Here is a 21,513-nt window from a genome sequence, read left to right on the forward strand (position 1 = left end):
TAGCCTCTACTACAACTGAAGTTCAATGGATAATCTCTTTACTTACTAAACTTGGCAACAAATTGCACATCACCCCCACCAGCTATTGTGACAACCTAACTACCACTCATTATTCCGCCAATCCTATTTTTCACTCACGCATGAAACATCTCGCTCTAGATTTCCATTTTGTTCGTGAAAAAGTACAGGGGGGATCCATACGTGTTACTGAGATCATTGGAGATGATCAACTGGTAGATGCTCTTACAAAACCTCTTCTCAAGCAACGTTTTTATACTCTCGTGTCCAAGATTGGACTTCTCTCCTGTTCGTCCATCTCGAGGGACCCTATTAATACATAGCACGATTTACATTTGTATATATTATTCACGTATTCTTTTGTATAGATAATGATAGACTTAGTCTATTTGACTTTGTATTCCTTCCTGTTGTAACAGATCCTACTATCTATGATCTCTCGTATATATATATATATATATATATATATATATATATATATATATATATATATATATATATATATATATATATATATATATATATATATATATATATATATATATATATATATCTTATCAATTGAATGAAATAATCTTTCCATTCATTCTCTTATACACTAAACTGATGGATTTGTTGAGAATATATTATAAATTGATAAAATTTCAAACTGAACTAACTTTTAAACAATAAAACTATAATGGATATCAGAAAACAATGTAAGGTGTTGACAAGCGTGGATTAAACATTTACTATTTGAGTCAAGATTTCACGTTTTTTTATTTTTTTTCTTTATCAGGTATAAGTTGTGGCTGCTTATATTTAATGTTGATTTCAAGTAGGCATTTGATTCTTTGAATTGGGGATATCTTGATCCTATTTTAGTGAATGGCTCTCCAACTCATGAGTTCCTAATAAAGAAAGGTGTAAGACAAGGAGATCCTTTATCTCTTGTTCTCTTTATCATTTTTATGGAGAGGCTAGGTGTTTTTTTTGAAAGAATTGTATGATGGACACATTTTCAAGGTAGTCCTTTACCACATAATCATGTGTATTTATGCGGATGACGTTATGTTTGTGGGTAAATGGTCTGAAGTCCAATTTATCAATCTTAATAAAATTCTAAGAAGTTTTTTTCTTGCTTCAGGGCTTACAATTTATCTTAGGAGAAGCAAAGTCTTTAGGTGTATGACTTATTAAGGTAATTAATTTTTTAGTTTGTTTACATCTGGGTAACTATTTTTTTTATACATCTGGGTAACGAACATTTTGGATGTGTTCACATATGACCAGTATGGCCTGATGTAGCAGGTTACATCTGGTCATAATGGTTATATGCAAATACTTTCAACAAGTTTCGTTACCTAGATGTGTAAAAAAAGTAGTTAGTTAAATATTAACAAATGAAAAGTATGAGTAAATCACAAGAATGGTTGTTGTGGTTTGGGAGAATTTGTGCGTTTGATCCTTAACTTTTTTTTAGTTGGATGGTTCCTACTGTTTATTTTGGCTGCGCGTTTGATCCCTGTCTTATCTAAAAATATTGTTGTTACCTTATTAATTTATTTTTTAATTAATTTTCTTATTTATGTATTTATTTTTTATATATTTAAAAAAATTAATAGACCCCACATATCTGTATCTCCTCACAGTAAACCTAAAACCACATTTGAAAAATGTTAATATGGGTCCCACCTGTCACCATCCCATATCTCATCCTCTCGAACTTCTATTTCCTTTCTATTTTTAGTGACATCGACATCTTCACCATTCCTTTTTTTCGGTCCTTTAACTCCGGTAAACCAACACCACAACTCACTGTCTCTTCATTGAATTTTCCATCACTACAACCCAATACATCACAACTTTTGTTTCCTTTTCATCTTTTGTGGTGTTGGTTCGTCGGAGTTGCAGGATCAAAAAAAAAAGGATAATGGAGTCGTCGATGTCACTAACGATGGAAAAGAAATACAAGTTGGGGAGAATGAGAGATGAGATGGTGACCGGTGGGACCCAGATTAAATTTTTCAAACGTCGTTTCAGGTTTAGTGTTACCCAAATGTGAACAAATCAAAAAGTTAATTACCTTAATAAGTCATATTCCCCAAAGTCTTTGGAGTTAGAGTTGTCAGACTTGCTAGTGTTTTGAGTTATGAAGACACTTGTTTCCCTTTCATTTACCACGGGCTACCGATCAGCCGATATATATGAAGAACTAATAGAAAATAGCTCTTTAATGACATGCACTGTTTCATTATATGCAAAAGTGCATGCCTAAAATTAATGTCAGCTATTCGAAATTTTGAAGGATTTAGGGCATGCATTTTTGCGTGTCCTAAAATTAGTGTCACAAAAAATTATAAGCACGGAGGCCACCTATCATAAAAAGTGTGTCGTGTTATAATTTTTTTCATGAAAGCGTGTTATCCATTTTTTTAATAGTTTAGCGGGAGAATGGAATCCCCAAAAGTTAAAAACCCCCTGATGTGTCTCCTCATTCTCCTTCTTAGGATGTAAAATCGTCTACCGATGAACCCTAATAGCATTATGTGGTTGTCAGTCTTTCACCCTTTCATATTTTTGGAGCTTTGTAGCCATGATGTCAACCCTTAAACATTTATGAGCCCTAGATCATATTCAATACAAATCCTCTACCTAAGAGGCCCAAATAGCATTGAGAGGTTTAATCCCCCGCTTCTACTTTGCCTCTTTTCTCTGGGATCCGCCGCTCTTCGAAGCTCAACTCCGCTTCATTCTCCACAACTCGATTGTTGACGGAATCTTCATCGTCAGTCGCCATCGCCATAAGCAGGTGCGGTATTTCCTTTCTAAGAGCCAAACACGGGCGTCTCCTGTATAATCATCCTTCAATTCATACAATATGATAGATATTTCCCTTCTCAAATAGTTATCGGTGTTACCCAAGGTTTATTTTTCCTTCAAAGAATCACAAGATTTTTGCATGCTTCCACCATCTTTGTTGTTGGAAATTTCTTTTGACAACATTATTATTGGCGTTTGTTGGTATGCCTACTAACCGAGATCTTCCAAAATTTGATGCATTATATTTGAAAATTTTCAATCTGATTTGGTTTTTTTGAACTACAATGATTTATTTTATTCTCTTTTAATGGAAATGATTTGGTTTATCTAATTAAGGGGATCGTCGTTGGTTTTGAAAACTTATGCGATGTTTGCTTGTTAGCTCATTTTAAAAAAAATCCGTCCCTACAGGTCAATATTCTCTACTTATATAGCCCCAATGATTTCCAAAATTAAGTGTATCAAATATATTTAGATGATTTTGGTTTCAATCTGGTTTGTGATATACATATGTGTTTTGTGTTAAACATCTACATATTTCTTCCTTTCCACGTGTTTAATGAAAGTCCACCCCTAGTTTCTCCCGATAATGGTCCATCCATTAGCATGTTGTTTACCATTTCCATGCATTCCATCATTCTCATTCCTTATTTCTTATTGTTACACGTTTGGATTTTTCATGAGTATTTTGGTCCCTGACATTTGAGAGAGTGTTTTTATTAGATGTTGATGCACATTAGGACGTAGATCTTGAAGATATTTAACTAATTTGGGTTTGAAGATATTTAACTAATTTGGATGTTCTATGGGAGTATTGACTTAAATTATTAAACTATTATTTGATAAAGTTGGTTAACCATTTAAACTCTCATCATCATAAGTTCCATATTGGTTTAAAACTAGCATGAAATGGTGTGTTTTATTTTTAAGATTTTGGGTCTTGAAGCATAAGCATGGCATCAATGATATCAAGATTATTGGGCATGAAAAGGTGGATTTTGTTTTTTAAAGTCATGGGTCTTGAAGGTCGTTTGCAATTGATTTTGAGTTTTGCCACAATATTTTATTAAGTTTAGGTGGGATAGAGTATATATAGAGATATTGAATCTTTAGCAGGAAAAAAGTGTCTAATAAACAGAATATAAGTTTCTCTCATGTGATCTAACGATTTTTTTTACTATGTTATTGGTTTGATTACAATAAATTAAACTACAAGTTGATCCATTGGTTAATGGTTTTATACTTACTGCATTATAGGAATAAATTATTATAGTACGAAATACAATATCAAGTTAATCCACTTGAAAACAAGTTAATGTGCTTGAATTTTGATGAGATTTCAACTTTTGATGAAAAAAATCCATTTTTAAAATGATGAATGTGATAACAGGAATAGTCTTTCCACTTTACATCAATATTGTTGGTGTTGCTTTGAACGAAGATGTTTTGGAATTTGGATTGTTGAGCTATTGTCATATTGAATTACAGTGTTTTCTCCTTCTTTTTCCCTGCTACAATTAAGATTTATATAATCCCTATACATCAACACATACCAATTAGTTTTTTCTTTTTTAAGTATTTAATATGAATTAAAAGTTGAATTAGTTATATTGAATTAGTTATATCTGCTCTCCGTTAACTGTTTTCCATTAACTAAACTCAACCCTGTTGACCCTTTAGGGCTAAATTCGCTAGTGAATGAAAGTTTTGTCATTTCAAGAAGATGTGTTGACATTGTGGCTCTGTTGTTGTTAATCGGTTTCACTCAACAATGTGATTGCAGTTTTGGATACGGATTTTCATTCTCTTCCTTCCACAAATAAGTTAAAGTAAGTTGTTATATCATGCTTTTAGGTCTTTTTTGTTAAATGCAAGAACTAGCAAGATACTTGTATCAATTTGACTTGAAAAACACATAATTTACTCTTTTTAGTACACAAGTCATTTTATGTCCCGAAGTGTAGGAAATATCAATGTATTTTGCTATTTCTTGCATTTAAGCTTCTTTTACGACGAATAAGTTGAAGTAACTTGCTATTTCATGTATTTAGGTCTTTTTTGGTAAAAAAAAAACACAAGAAATAGTAGCATACTTAATTGATTTGACTTGAAAAAAAAATTAGTAATTTTGACAAAATTTAAAATGCGAAACATAACTTTACATATTGATTCTCGAATTTGTCAAAGAAAACTTTAAACTTGAAAGAACGATTACATACATGTATAATTAGGATCTTCAGATCTGAAGAATTGAGTTGAGTTTTCTAGTTGATCTCAAAAACTCTCTCTAAAATCCCAACGCAAAATCTAAACGAATTTACATGTGTATTTCGTGTATCTTGATCTACTCCTCATCACATGTGTGTGTATATATATATATACACACACACACACACACACACACACATATATATATATATATATATATATATATATATATATATATATATATATATATATATAGATGGAGATATACCTTAATGTGAGAGATGGAAGGGATCTTGAGGATCTTAAGTCAAACCGGGAATTTATCCCATAAAAGGTAAGTGAATATGCTATAAATCAGTCCATTAACAATATTCCTACGATAATAACCGAATTTAATGGTAACATATACAAATTTATGAAGTGTTCTCATAAGTATCTAACAATCTCCGACTGGACCACGTATATATAAATGTATATATAATCATATAAGCGATTTAATGAATGTTATTATATTATTGGTACCCTTAAATAATCTCATCCATTAATCGTAATAGTATAGGATCAAAGCGGTCTACATTCCAATTTACATAACTAAACCCATGAATGTGTGTTCTTAAAATTAAAATAGATTTCCTATGAGTTCCTCCTTAGCTTGAAGTGAGATCAAACTTCAAATAAATGCAACTAATAATGGAATTCACCGAATCCTTAGTCTATATAGAAAAACATAATTGTTCTTAAATAAAACATAAAACACCTACAAAACTCCAACTAAAACAAATTACCACACCAACCTGTGTAGTTGCTCATCAAAGACCTTCGAAGGTAATCCCATTATAAGGAGATTCTCTATATGGAGTACGTTTATCTATATGTGTTTTATAAATATTTGACAATTTGCACTATTTTATTAACAACCATAAAGTTGATGTCGATATGCTTTGACTTAGTAGAACTTCTATTGTTGTTGGAATATAATATTGCTAACTTATTGTCACAACTTTAATGGTCTTTCAATACCAATAATATGTAGGCTTGTGACAAATTCATGCAACCATATTCCATGATTTAATGCTTAATAGCATGCTACAAATTATGTTTTCATTATGGAAGAAGCTATTGAAGTCTATTCCATGAAATGGCTCATCATGGTAACATGTAAAAGTATCCCGATATGGATCGGTAACCATATTGGCATCTAATAAAATCAGATTCCTAATACAAATGATCTTCACAACCTATAGTTAAGCATATAGCCTTTTATTCTCTATAAATGCCTAAAACCCCATTTGTATGTTTCTCAATCATCCATAATTGGGTTGCTTAAATATTTTCCCAAGATCCCTATAATATAGGGACATATACATACTGATCATACATCAGGTTCCCAACCAAAAAAATGTAAGGATCGTTTTACATCTCTCTAACTTTAAGGCTAAATTTAGGGCACTAATTGACACTAAATTTGTCTCTTTTAGCGACAAGGGTGTCACTTGGTTTGTAGTTTGCATGCAAAATCTTGCAAGGATCTTATCGATCTAGCTCTTTTGTAACAATCCTAGAATTTCACAAGGTTTTTCTTCTTGAATCCTAATACTTTAATAGTCTTCCCGCTTTCCTAATATCCTTCATTTTAAAATACTTTAATATATTGATGGCAGGCAATATGTCATCAACATACAAACCAGAAAGATAGATTTACTCACACTAATTTTTGATACACGCAATCATTTAATGTATTCACCTCAAAACAAAACGAGATAATAAATTCATGAAACTTATAGTACCACAGATAGGCTATCTTAAGTTGAGGTTGGTGATTTTGTTCATTTTGAATTGGTGATTGAATGACATTATCAGTCCTTGATTCATAATTTTTCATTGTATCGAAAATAATAATAGGAATCAAGACTGGTTCCTCCTTATGGACAATATTTTTAACCTTGCTTCCTCTAAAACTCAACATCCTCAAAGAATGTTGCTCTTAAAAAGAATGCAAGGTCAATATCCATGCAACTGAGAACTAACATGGTGTATTCCTTTCATTCCATAAAGTTAATCTCATTGAGTATATGAATCATAAATATGATTAACTTTGGCAAATATAATGCAAAAATTCAATTTTGCTGTTTAGAGAACATAACTAATCTTAGTTTTATGCTCACTAATCCATAAACCATAATTAATAATTCAATTTATGACATCCATACTAGATATCGACACAACACTAATATCATGTCTTTGGACAAAAATATTAACTTGCAAAAGATGTATTTGTTTTACTGATAAAACAATGACAATAAATCATGTCAATTAACAAGCCCTTCTTTAGATTGACTTATTAATCACATGCAACCAAAATAATTGTGACATGTTTATCACCATATATATGTTCATCCAACAAACTATTAAACAACCTTTTTGGTCGGCTAATTAATGAACACATAAACTGTAAAATTTAATAATAAAAATTGAGAATAACTCATGTCAATTAATAAATCATTCTTTGGATCGACTTATTAATGATATGCAACGTAAAAGTTGTTGCATATTTATCATCAAACATGTGTTTATCTTGCCAAATATTAACCTACCTTTTGGTCAATTAATATCCACATTAATTAACACATAAACCATAAAATTTAATAATAAACATCAATAATAAATCATGTTAATTAAAAAAGTCCATATTTGGATTGACTTATTAATGATATGTAACCAAAAAGAAATTGTCAAATATTTACTATTATAGATGTGTCTATTTTACAAAATATTAACATACATTTGGGTCAGTTATATCCACATTAATAAACACCTAAACCAAAGTATTTTAGTTTTCTCTAAATTAACTTTCACAAAAGAGATCATTTTGATGATATATTGTGTCAATTAATTTACTCTAAAAAATATATAATATAAACCTAGCTTATTGACAACCTAAAATATTTGTAAAAATGTGTCTACCTTTGGGCAGAACACAGTTTACATAAAAAAATATTGTATAAAACTTAATAAATTTACGAACAATATGCTATAAATAATAGAGGTTAATTTGGTAACAATATTATATCAATCATAACAAATAAAAAAAATATATCGCTAAGTCAACTGACTTTTTATTTTAAAAAATTAATAAATAAATAAACCCTTACTTCAAAACCCATCACAGTAGCGAACAAAAAACAATAAAAAATATTAAAAATATATTAATATTGATCATGATTCTATGTAAGTATTCCAAGGGGGATAAGTCACGTTTAATAGGTGCATATAAAGCTCATGCACTACATTTAAATTATCTAAAGTTTCGAAGCTAGATTAATTTTATCCTATACCTAAGATTTATATATATGATCCTAATAATGCTTCACATAATAGCTTCTCAAATTATTCAAGAATCAATAAGCAAAAGATATGTATTATATTATCGCACGATCAAATTCAAAAGAAAAGTTGTACTTTCCACTTATCAATATCTATTCTGAAGTAGCCGGCTAATAAAAAATAGAAATTAAATATCTTTTTATTTTTATTCTTAAATATCTTCCTACTCATTTGAAATGATAAAAAGTATATTAAGATATTATTAATTTTATCCAAATATGACATATATCATAATTTCATATGGATAGGATAATAAGTAAGAACAAAAAGCATTAAAAAAATATAGGGAAATATTTTTCCAATATAGCTGAGGACATGTAGCATGTTTGAGTATGCTCAAATGGAATTTAAAAATGAAAATAGGCTAAACAAGACCATCGATCATTATAGAGCATGAAAGTTGCTTAAAACAAAACATGGTAAACTTATCATCATATCGAAAAAGAAACGAGAACCATATCCCGCACATTTTCTTTATCTCATCCTTGATCAAGAAAACATGCAAAAAAATGGAACTCAAAGAATGCAATCTTGATGTAGAGAAGAAGAGTAGGTATGTTATTTCATAGACTAACTTTAAACCAACCTAAAATTTCTAGTAACAGATTTGAATAGGCTCTGATATCAGTTGTTAGTAATTTTGATAACCAAAACTTAAAACATGGAAACATAACTTTAGATCTTGATTCTCGAGTCTATCAAATGAGAACCCTAAACCTGAAAGAACGATTACATACCTATATCATTATGATCTTTGGATCTGAAGAACTGAGTTGGATTTTGCAAAACCTAAACGAATTTACATGTGTATTTTGTGTATCTTGATATGCTCCTCATCACATGTATATACAAATGGATATATATCCTAATGTGAGATATGGAAGGGATCTTGAGGATCTTAAGTCAGACTGGGAACTCAACCCACAAAAGGTAAGTGAATATCATATAAATCGGTCCATCAACAATTTATATTCTTACCATAATAAACAGATTTAACGATAACATATACATATTTATGAGATGGTCTCATAATTATCTAAAAAAATGTAATTTACTCCTTTACTAGATAAGTTATTTGATATCCTAAAGTGTACGAAACTTGTAGAAAAAGAGTCAACATTAGTTGAGTTGATGCATCTTAAAGTGGTGAAGTTGCAAGACTTAAAGATGACATGAAGACTATCAAAGGAGAACTTACTCATGACATGCAAAAATCTGTGTCGTCTTTCTTTATGACAGGGGTTTTGATGGTACGCAATGCGTGTCGTAAATGTGTGTCATAAACTTATGACACACAAATGTGTGTCGTCTTCCTTTATGATAGGGTCTTCAATGGCATGCATTTGCATGTCATGTGTGCCCTTTTATAACAAGCGTTGGGTTTCATGAAATACATTTTTTCTAGTAGTGAAGCTAACCATATTTTGGAATCACATTATTGAGAAATTTGTAAGCCAAGTTATCCATTTGAAAAACAAGAAACAACTCACTTTGGGGATTAACTTACGCTTTTGAACTGTATTTTAGGTATCCTAACTATCTATTACTTTAATCTCTTTAAATCTCCAAAATAGATTGTTGATTTATTGGAAAGTATAAGAAAGAAATTTGTATTGGGTGGCATTAATAATAAAAAGAAGATTCATTAGGTTGCTTGGGATGTGGTGACACAATCTTACAGTAAGTGTGGTCTTAGGATTGGTTGTCTTCGAACTTTAACACTTTCCTTTCTTGTCAGATGGTGGTGGAGATTGAAAGTTGAAGACAATACCATATAATCTTCTTGTATTAAAGTCTTACATAATATCACTGGTATTGATAAAAATGTTTTTAGCTATATAAGGAATTTTCTGGAATTATCTTGCTTTTTACATAATAAAATGGGAGTGCTAGAGTGGGATATTGTTAAGTATGCCATAAGCGCCTAAAAATATAAAAAGGGGTATAAAGGTTATTTTTTGGTCATTGATGCGTACGTCGGACGTAAGTCTAGGTACGTTACGCGTATTGCATCTTGGCCCCATAACCTTCCCTTTGTGAATATATAGTACACGAGGCGTAGGAAAGAGTGCACCGATCGTATTCTCTTAGAACATCCATTTTAGGCTACCGTAGACTTTAGGTTATTAGGCCCTTGTTTGGCCAAGAGTCCTTCTGAGTTGGGCCTTTATGGATTTGGGTCTATATTAGGCCTTGAGTGTATTTTTTTTTTTTACTTTGGGCTAGTTTAGATTTGGACAGCAAAGTGTTAGGCCCAATAAGAGAAGGATAAAGCAGCCTTTTTACCCTAGGAGTTGGGATTTAGATTTTGGACCGTCAGTTTGGTTTAATGACCTAATTGCTAATTAGGGTTTTATTATTTGTGATTTAGTGTGGGGATTTTCGATTATGAAGCCCGAGTGTGATTTGTTTATCTTCAGACTAAGGTGAGTTCATTCACTATACATGTGGGTCGAAGGCACCAATTTCGGCCCAATGATTTATGTTTATAGGATGAAAGTGTCTTCATGATAGTTTCATGTTAGGCTTGTTTATGTTTGATGTCTTTGTGACTCTTATTGTTATGATTGTATGCTAGCTGTAAGGGATGAAATAGAATCGATACCAGTTAAAAGAGACAGAATGGGGTGAAATATACTCAGTACCGGTTGAAAGAGACTGAAGGAGGTGAAATAGACCCAATTATGTTTGGCTGTTATGTATGTATGGTATGTGGTATTTTCAGGGAGCTCACTAAGCTTTGTGCTTATGATTTTCAATTTATGTGTCAGGTACTTCGATATCGAAAGGGAATTACCCGACCTGATCGCACAGTATGTGCCCATGTTTTTTCATATTTCGTGATTTTGTACTCTGATGACTTTTTACTATGACATACTTTTGGTTGATTTGATATGATTATTGGATACATTGGAATGAATTAAAAATGAAATTGTTGTTTGAAAATTTGGGACGTTACAAGACTGCCATTATGAGGACACAAAGCGGATTGGAAAACAATAAAAAAAATCATTAGCAACCTGAGCCCCCTGTAATCGAGCGTGCACTTGAAGTAGTGCCGATAGTTGAACCGATCATGATGGAAATGATTAGAGCTCTACTAGCTGAACAAAGGGAAGAAATAAAATAACTCATTCGGGAAAAATGGAAGTGAGACTACTATACCTTTCATGCAACTATAGCTTAATGTGGAACAGTCTTAAAAGGAAATTATAGTAGGATAGTGAGTCGTACGGAACCTCAAGTGGGAAGGAGGAATAACGTGTGAATGGAAATTGAAGGAGATACGTGCAAGTATAAGGACTTTATATATGCAAAACCACCAAGTATATTTGGTATCCGGACACGAGTAGAAGCTATAGACCGGATCTTGGAGATGGAAATGGTGTTTAAAAGCCGCAATTCCAGCAATCTATAGAAGAATGTATTAGCAGTCGAACAACTAAAGACTGGAGTGTTAAGCTGGTGGAAGTTATTGGCTGATTCCATGCTGAAGGGAGATGCAAGAAAGATGTCTTGGGAAATTTTTTTGGAAGAGCTAAAGAAGGAGTAATTCTCTAAACAAGATCTTTTGGAGATCAATAATGAGTTCCGGTACCAAAAGAAGGGGAGGCTGAGTGTCAACGAGTATGCTGCAGTCCTTACTGAGAAAATGAATTTGGTTCCTTACTTAGTTCCTATCGAACTTTCCATGGTCAATAAGTTTGCTAGTGGACTACTGATGGATTTTGGTATAACAGTGAAACTAGAAACCACTCTAAAAGAAGCCATCTTGGCAGTTAGGAATGTGGAAAATAAAGGGAAAAGGTCTAGACAAGGTTGAAACTGGAGAGAAAAGGAATTTTGAGGGATCTTCAATGTCCAATTAAAAAAAGTAGGTTTTCGAAGTCTGGACCCAATGATAAGAGATCTGGGAAAACTAACGAAGCAAAACATTATGAAAGGTAGAGAAGGAAACACTTCAGGCAATCCAAAGAAGAGTTGACTTGATACAAATGCAGAAGGTCTGGTTCTTATGTTGATGAGTGTAGGTTTAATGGGAGGGTATGCTTCAAATGTAGAGAAGAAGGGCACTTAATGAAGGATTGGCCAAAGAAGAGAGAAGCTGCAAAACTAAATGCACCGCCAAAACCAAAGGAAAGAGCATTCCAAATGATCCTTGATGGAGCAAATGACTAAGATTATGGAGCTGTATATACGAAGTCTATCATATGAATTAGGCATCCTACATAGAGAGCAATATGTCACCCGAGTGAAGAGGCATAGTGTAGGGTGAACTTGAATACCACTATAATCATTTTAAAGAAATAATATAATACTTAGTTATGATATCTGATGTGTTAAATTACTATTTGAATTTATTATATGGTGATTTAGAAAACTAGGAAATTATTGGGACGAGTATAAGTAGGTGTGAAAGGTAGTAGAGGCATATACTAATAGAAGCACGGGACTAACACTTAGATCAGGAAAAGTCACAAGGTTACCAAGGCACTAGTAATTTATTTCGTTTTGTTCATACCCGTCGTTACCATCATTTCGCTAATGAATAAGAAGAAGAATGTATTCCGACCCTAGAGGTCATATCGAATCGTGTCCGACTTGAGAAAAAGTATGCAAAGTAAGTTAATTGGTTCATAGAACGATGATTGGTGTAGCATCCTACTCAATTTAGCAGATTAAAGGAAAAAAATAATCGTAGCGATAGATAGAAGTATCGCAGTGGTTGTTAAGACTAAGCGGCTTGTAGCTAGAAGTGTCACATGGTAGAATGTGATTATATAACATTAGAACATAAAGGAATGAATCGTCCATACTAGAATCTGACTCAAAGATACTCGAGTCTAGCTAATGCATCATATGATAAAAGGTCATTGGAGCAAGGCTCATCAGTTTGTTGTGATAGGGAGTAGGAGCCTCCAATAGAGATTAAATTTAGAAGGAAGACCAGGTGCAAGATTAAACACCACCATCAGTCAATAAGACCAAAGAGATATGATCTTTTACCTAGGATGTTAAGATAACATGTAGATCCATTATACAAACCTTGTTTTGTTGATGATTCTAGGACATAATCATCCTAAAGGGGGATAATTGTAACACCTGCAGATTCGTGCTAGTGATTATAAGAATTAAAAATGACTTGTTATATAAAATATTATTGAGGATAAATAACCAAATTCATAGTCCATGCGAAAAGGATTTCGTACATATGAAGAATGTTGAAATTTGACATCGTATGAAGAAGTTATGGTTCTTCGTATTTTCGCAATTAAACCGACATGGTGATGATACATAATTTATATACTAGTTTTAACAAACTAATTTAAGTAACTAATACGCTTAAGGCAGCGTACGTAATCAAAAATATCATAACACAAATAGTCGGGTATCGAACACAAGGAACATAATTACAAGCTAGATAGTTTTATCTACTAAAGTTACCTAAACAACTATTTAGTTAAAAATGGGTTTTTCTCTAGTTTTGAAAGACTAGAAACTTAAATAATAAATCTGAAACATAGACAAAAACTAATTAACAACTAATGAAACTCAAGGCAAAACTAAATGAAACGAAATGCAAAGGATGATTTTAATCAAGATAATAGAGAGACTTTCATTTAGATTCGATATACTTGCTAGTAAGGTTGATTTAATGGAAGTGCAATGGATTAATGTGTAACATCCTTAAAAATCAACCAATAATTTTTTTAAACAACCCATTTACTAATAAAAGCATTTTCAAAACATTTTTTTTCCAAAAACATCATTTAAATATGTTTGCCTCCCAAGATCGATGACATAAAATTTGGATGAGTAAGTTCACACCTTCGCCTTGCTACGATTCTATAAAATGCATGAAACGATAAACAAAAAACTGTAAGCACAAAGATTAGTGACTTCCCCCAAAGTACCACGACACAAACAGCTAACACATACTAATAAACAACATGCACTGGGTTCATAGCTAAAAGACTTGATTACCCTTGAGCCCATAGTATGAGTCTGGCTTGCCTATCGGGTCTACAACTCATATCTAGCTTGCTCCTAAGCCCTCATCATAAGTTTGGCTTGCCCTGGGGCCCACAACTTATGTCTAACTTGATCTCTAATCCCACAACATATGTTTGGCTTGCCCCTGGGGCCCATATTTTATGTCTCGCTTGCTCTTTCTCCCAATCGGTCATCGGACTGAAATACTCTCAATCCCTTAGTACGAATCTGACATACCACCCGGTCCTCAACTAGTATTTGCAATGCAGCTGAGCCTTCAGTATAAGTCTGGCATGCCCTAGCCCTTCAGCTCATAACTAGAATGCTCCAGGGTTTGTTGGCTATAGCAAGAAGTAGTACGACCTCAACCCAACAAAATATGTCAACATACAACTAGCATAACCATGCATATCTATTCAATACTGAGCATATTAACGAATAGCACGATATCTGTAACGCCCTGTTCTAAAAGTACTTATTTATGAATTTCCGAGATCAAGAGTAAGGGCGTTTCTATCTTTTGTGGGCAATGGGTTTCATTCGAGAAGGTTTCTATAACATCCCAAGTTTGTCATTTGTAGTCCATGGGAATGGATGGGGTAAGGTCTTGAAGAGCCTAAAGACTAATTTATAAAATTGGGACCAGGAGGAGGACGCCGCGCGTACATAAGGGTACGTTGGGCGTATTCTTGTGTACGCTGGGCGTACTCGTAAAAGATGAAAACCATAATGTCCCGGTTTGAGAGCTATATATGCATCCTTAAGGTTCATTTTCTCTCATCACTCTCAGCCTCCATCCTTCAGAAACGTCCCAAACCCTAGATCTTGTGTGAGAGTGTGAGTTGGTGGGTATTTTGAGCTCTTGGAAGTGAAGGCATTGCACCAAGAAGTTGGAGAAGAAGATTGACTTGTAGATCTGAAATTGGTTTGTGTCTTTGAAGCTCCAGAAGGTAAAAAGCTTGGAACTTTATGCTTGTATATCATAGATCTAGACATTCTAGCATTTTGGAACCATTTCTTGTCTCAAAAGTCCCAAGATGATGTATGTTGTGTTTTGGACGAAATGATCTGTCCTTTTAGACACTTGATGGGGTGTTGAGTGATAAAAATGAGGTCCCAATGGCTTAAGAGGTCCCATGCGAGTAGTAGAAAGGTATTAATGGTTTAAGACCTTGGATTAAGAACTTTCTGGATTTCCAAAGTGATAAAGTTCAAGACTTTATGAGTCCTAGGCATAATTGGTCGATGGATCTGAGGTTTGGGCTTAATAGCTTAAGCCATTAATCACTTATGAGCATTTTTGTGGAACTCGCGTACGCCTCGCGTCGGAATCTGTACGCCCAGGGTACAGGGTCAACAACCCGTTTTCCAATCAACCTAAGACAGGGTAGGCCCTGCGTACCAGAGGAGTACGCCCAATGTACGCCCTCTATTGGGTTTTTTATTTTGGGCCTTAAGTGATTGGGCTGTTTATGGACTAGTGGGGCTTGGGTCGTGACTGAACATCATGGATGGGGTAATTTGGACCCAATATTTATTATGGACCTTGGATCTAGTCCCGTTTGGAAAGGTGGGCCCAATTTAGTAAATTGGGCCAATAATGGTTTTTGTATGAGGATTTGGTTTTGGGTCTTGGCCCAATAAAAGGATGATGGACTTAATGAGTGTTGTGAGCCCTTGGTCTAGAAAGTCATGAATTGACTCTAACTTGGTGATTATCATGTGTTAGTTGGGAGTCCCGGTGAGTCAGCGATCGGAGATTTACAGGATTTCGGCAGTTGTGAGGTGAGTTATCCTCACTATATCGACAGGGTCTAAGGCACCAAGGCCGGCCCTTTATCGGATGGGAATCCGGGTAGTTTGTTATGTTATTGCTTTGCTATGTCGTTATCCTGGTAATTAGGATGGTATATGTTAGGGACCTGGTTAAGGTCGGTATCCTGGTAGTTAGGATGGTATATGTTACTGACCTGTTAGGTCGGTATCCTGGTTAGGATGTTGCTATGTTATGTGATCTGCTAGATCGGTTGATCAGTTGTGAATTGCTATATGATTATATGTTTATGTGCAAATGGTCGTTCGACTGGGGTTGGGTTGAGGCGGGTCCTGCTTTGTGCTATAGGCCAACATACCCAGGGCGGACAGGTTAGACCGAAGGCCCGGCGAGCAGTCCGGATAGGCTGAAGGCCCCAAGAGGGCGGACTAGGCGTGCCGAGGCTCGGAGAGTGGACTAGATAGAATGAAGGCCCGGTATGGGCGGACCATTCATACTATAGACTCAGAGAGAGAGAGAGATAGAGAGAGTGGACCAGGTGGACTGAAGGCCGATGTAGGCGGACCAGTGACATTGTAGACTCGATATGCATGGATGTTCTGTTTATGATATGTTATGTTATGTGTGTGGGATTGTGGTTGGTATTTTGGGGGTAAGTCACTAAGTTTTCGGGCTTACAATTATAGTGTTATGTTTCAGGTACTTCAGGAGATCGTGGCAAGGCGAAGGCGTGATCGTACCGCTCCTCATGTTTTATGATTTATGTGATATGGTTCTGGGGATGCTCTGATGTTTAAACTATTTTGAAAACGAAATGTATGAATTTAGTGGTTTTGAATGAAAGAAAATGTTTTAAATTTGGTTGAAATTGTTGGTTGTTACAATATCAAACCAATGGGACGACCTTGGTGCCTTCAACCTGAGAATACAGTGAGGAAACCTCAAGTCGCTTTGTTGCTAATCAGATAACACTATGCTACAGAACCAGAAATCCCGCACTAGCAACAAATAAATCCCAATTAATAATTATACCATAATCCATTAACTGTGGTCTCCACGCATAAGTCCTGAATCCTAGGGTAAAAGAATATTTCACCCTTTCCTTAATGGGCCCTACCCAAAATTGGCCTTAGGCCCACTAATGGCCCAATAACACAACTTGAGGCCCAAATCAAACCTAAGGCCCAATCGAAGTCCTGAGGCCCAACCATAGCCCAAATAGATAATTCATAGCCTAAAGAAACAAACTAGCCGAACCGAAGCCAATTCCAAAAGAGGCCAAGTCCAAAAAGCCCAAAAACCCAATGACCAAACGAACGCTTGGCATTCGTCGCTGATCAAACATTGGGGGTCCCAGCCAGAATGCGCTGCGCTCCACAGGGGTATGCACGACATTCTCGACAACTTCCAGCTTCTTAATCCAATGGCTTAATCTAACTCTTAAAGAAGTTCCCTGTTCCCCCTCAAGTACCAAAAACACACAAAAATCACAATGAAGCTCAAGATATACTCAAATGGAGGCTAGGGTTTCGTTCATAGGGTTAGAGAGGATGAAGGTTGAAGAAAATGAGTGTTGGAGGTGAGTTAAGGTCCTTAAATAGGGTCCAAGACCCTAAATTAAGGTTTGTATCTGTCTAATGAACACCCTGCATTCCCAACGAACGCCCTGTGTTCGCCAAAAGTGTCTGCATCCACGTTTCCCATGAACGCAATGTGTTCCCACCTGGTACGCCCTGCATACTCGGTTTGGTCGTAAACCCTTCTAATTTCAAATAATCATAACTTGTGCATCCGTTATCCGTTTTTGACATTCTTTATATCCACATAAAGGTAATGAGAAACCCTACACTCCTATCAACATACTTTTTTTTTTCCTAAAATCCAATCAAAATCAAATCCAAAATTCATAAAAGGCCCGAACCAAAGCCTCTACCAGTACCCTAGGGATCTAAAGCACAAACCGAACCTTTTTATCACAATACCAACATTTCCCATATCCAAGTGAGTCTATATCTCTGTTGCTTAAAGTTCCTAAACCTTATGATAACCTGTATTCAGGTCACAACCCCAAATTAGGAAATGATTAAGGATAGGGTGTTACAACTCTCATCCACTTAAATTAAATTTCATCCTCTTTATCACTCCTTATCACCCACATGGGAACCAAATACTCTGGCCCACACCAAAACTGAGAACAACAGCGATCCTTTTACTAATGAACCAAAGCTATAGCTAAATCCAGAGCCCAAACTTGCATGATCTCCATGCAGGTTGACCCAAATACTTAGCCTTCAGCATGACTAGATCACCTCAACCCAATATACCATCACATAAACCATGAATTGCTGATAAAAACATTTGATACGTCAATACCATGACGACCCGTATTGTGAGCCTCCAATCCTTATCAACTCAGGTGTACCCCCACCTGGAAAATCACTCAAGACATTCACCAAGAACTTTATGATTCGAGACTCCATAATCGATAACTAATTTTTATAATCGAACCCCTAATAACAACTTGCAAATAGATGGGATTTATAACACAAACATTTCATAGAGACTTTCCACTGTACGAATGATACTCCCAACAACCCTAAACTGCTCCTTTTATCCAAACCAGATGATCTGTGAGACTTCCAACTTCCATCAACGTGTCAACACCGAAAGTACCACAGCAAAAGAAATGAACAATCATGATCAATGGGACAACAGGCTATGAATAGAATACCCCTATAAGGTCCTCAACATAGGTTGTTGGATTTGTGTCCAAGCCCGTAACTATATTTGGTAAGTATTTGACCCGGTTGTGCATGGTCCTTTTGGGTTGCCTTCATCAAAGCAACTAGATACGGTGATTTATGGAGAAAGAGGTTAATTATGGTTTATTAATATATTATATGAATAATATATTAATAGAGAAATCATAGAGTTTAATTAATATATGTATTGGACAAGAATTAATTAATAAATTAATTTTTTGGCTGAAAGAGATTTATTAGACTTGGGGACTAATATTTTAATTATAAGATAATTGCATTGTGGGCTACAGATTCCTAATGGGAAGGGGGTTGGACGAAATCTATGGGAATCCCTTATGATTTTCGTCCAAGGGCCTTCTAGAAAGGTTCCATGGGTTGCTTAAGGCCTAAGTAGAGAATTAGGGTTTCTCCTGAAACCCTAGCAGCCCACACAAGTATAAATAGACCCCTAGGGATCCCAAAAACGAAAAAAAGGTCTTCTGGTAGAGATCTTGGACGGTTTTGGTGCTCCTTTACTCTTTCAAATATATGCCTCTTGCTTAAGGTGTTTCTAAACCATTAGGGGAGTGACATTTGTGACTCTAAGCTCCAAGGACAGGAGATTCAAGCCATTCTATAAGAGGTATTCATCCAGATCTATTCTTACATGTTAATTTCGATATACATATGCTAGATCTAGGGTTTATGACTTTGGATGATTATTGCATGTTCATTAGGCAAACGAGATCCAAATCCTTAGGGTTTGTATGTACACCATAGGAATGATGTAGTGCTCAATTCCCATCAGTGGTATCAGAGCCTAGGCTGTTTGTATAATGAATTGATGCAATTATGAACTGTAAAAGATTAGGAAATCGAAAAATTTTCTGCCTGGAGCATGAACTCGACGAGTTCAATATGAACTCGATGAGTTGGGTGAACTCAACGAGTTCAGAAGCTTAAGTCGACGAGTTTTTGATTCTGTTGCCGGGATTTTCGATTTTTCTACCAGATTATGTTGAGGATAATTGCCAAAACTCGTTTTTCTTGCCTAAATCTGATTTTTTATGTTTGGAATGATTATCTTCATCAAAATTGATGGATTTGGTTAAATATGGACAATATAGGATTATTATAAGTCAAATATTTAACCTAGTTACATTGAAAAGTTTCAATTTACACCCTTAAGTTTTATAGTTTAAATTTGAACTTAAAAGTTTTAGTTTTGAAATTTAAATAGTTAAACCTTATTATTTTGAAAGGTTTCAAAACTTTCCCTCAAGTTTTTGAATTTAAATTTTAATTAAAATTATGATTTTAAAGTGTTAAATTCTAAAACCCTAATTTTTTTAAAAATTTAAATTGCACCCTGATTGTTTTATTAAATTAATTAAGTGTATAATTAAAACAAAGTTAATAAATCCATAGTGATATGTTTTACATTTAATTAAATTAAAAGTGTAATTTATTAAACTACACCACATAGTATTTTATAAGTGTAAAACACACGCTTATACTATATATAAAATTAAAAGGTCTAATATTATATATATATATATATATATATATATATATATATATATATATATATATATATATAATTTAAATGCTAGTCTTACTGTTAGTAGACCTCATTTACAAAGCCGATCTATGAGAGGGGGGGGGGGGAGTATAAGGTTATGGCCTATAAAATGGCCATTTAATGGGTGTCTACTCTCACCCACTGTTTCCTTGATTGGTGGAGGGTCGTTAGCTGAACGGGTACGATAGGGCAAACCCTCTCCATTAAAAGTATAATGAATTATAAAGTAACTAAATGTTTTACAAAATTCCCAAATCTTACTTACTTTACAAAAAAAGTGAATTTGATGCAATTCCATGAAATTGCACTGTGTACCCTTGCTAAGACGTTAGTGCAGTGTGTGTGGTTAACCGGTACAATAAATGGGTTCTAAGCAAAGGTAACGAAGGGTGACTCAATGTTTGTCATAGTTTGGTAGAGCGTGGGTGGTTAACCGGCACATCGAATAGGTGACTGTAACATTGAGGGCCCAATGCAAGTTTTTATGGTTATTCACACCCTGTTTTGTGATCCTCGGCATCCCAGTCACAAATCAAGGGGCATATCGAGATTTAAACATCCCATTGAAAAGTTCAATGAATCTCATAGGATCTAGGAGTTTTCAATACATTTAAAACTTAATCTCTTTTTCGTTTTTCATGGTGGAAAATTAGTGAATCATGATTCACTTCCATCAAATGTTCTGCAATTTGGTTTATGTTATCCCTCTTCTAAGTTGTAGAATACTGTATTGGATCTTAACCTTAATATCTCATTTGGGTGTTTCATTAAGGTCTCAATCAATCAGTCATCTAACTTGAATATTCTACCATTTTGTAGATGTCAAAGTATGAAAACTATGTGCTGGATTAATTTCTAAGTCCGTAATTATAATTTGTAAGACTTGACCTGACCCGACATGGTCCATTTGGGTTGCATGGCATCATGCATTTGGATAGACTAAAATGAGAGAAATAACACTTAAGGTTTGTTAATATATTATAAGTTCTAATATATTAATAAGATTATTT

The sequence above is a fragment of the Lactuca sativa genome, chromosome 1 (assembly GCF_002870075.4).
Source record: "Lactuca sativa cultivar Salinas chromosome 1, Lsat_Salinas_v11, whole genome shotgun sequence".
Lineage (NCBI taxonomy): Eukaryota > Viridiplantae > Streptophyta > Magnoliopsida > Asterales > Asteraceae > Lactuca > Lactuca sativa.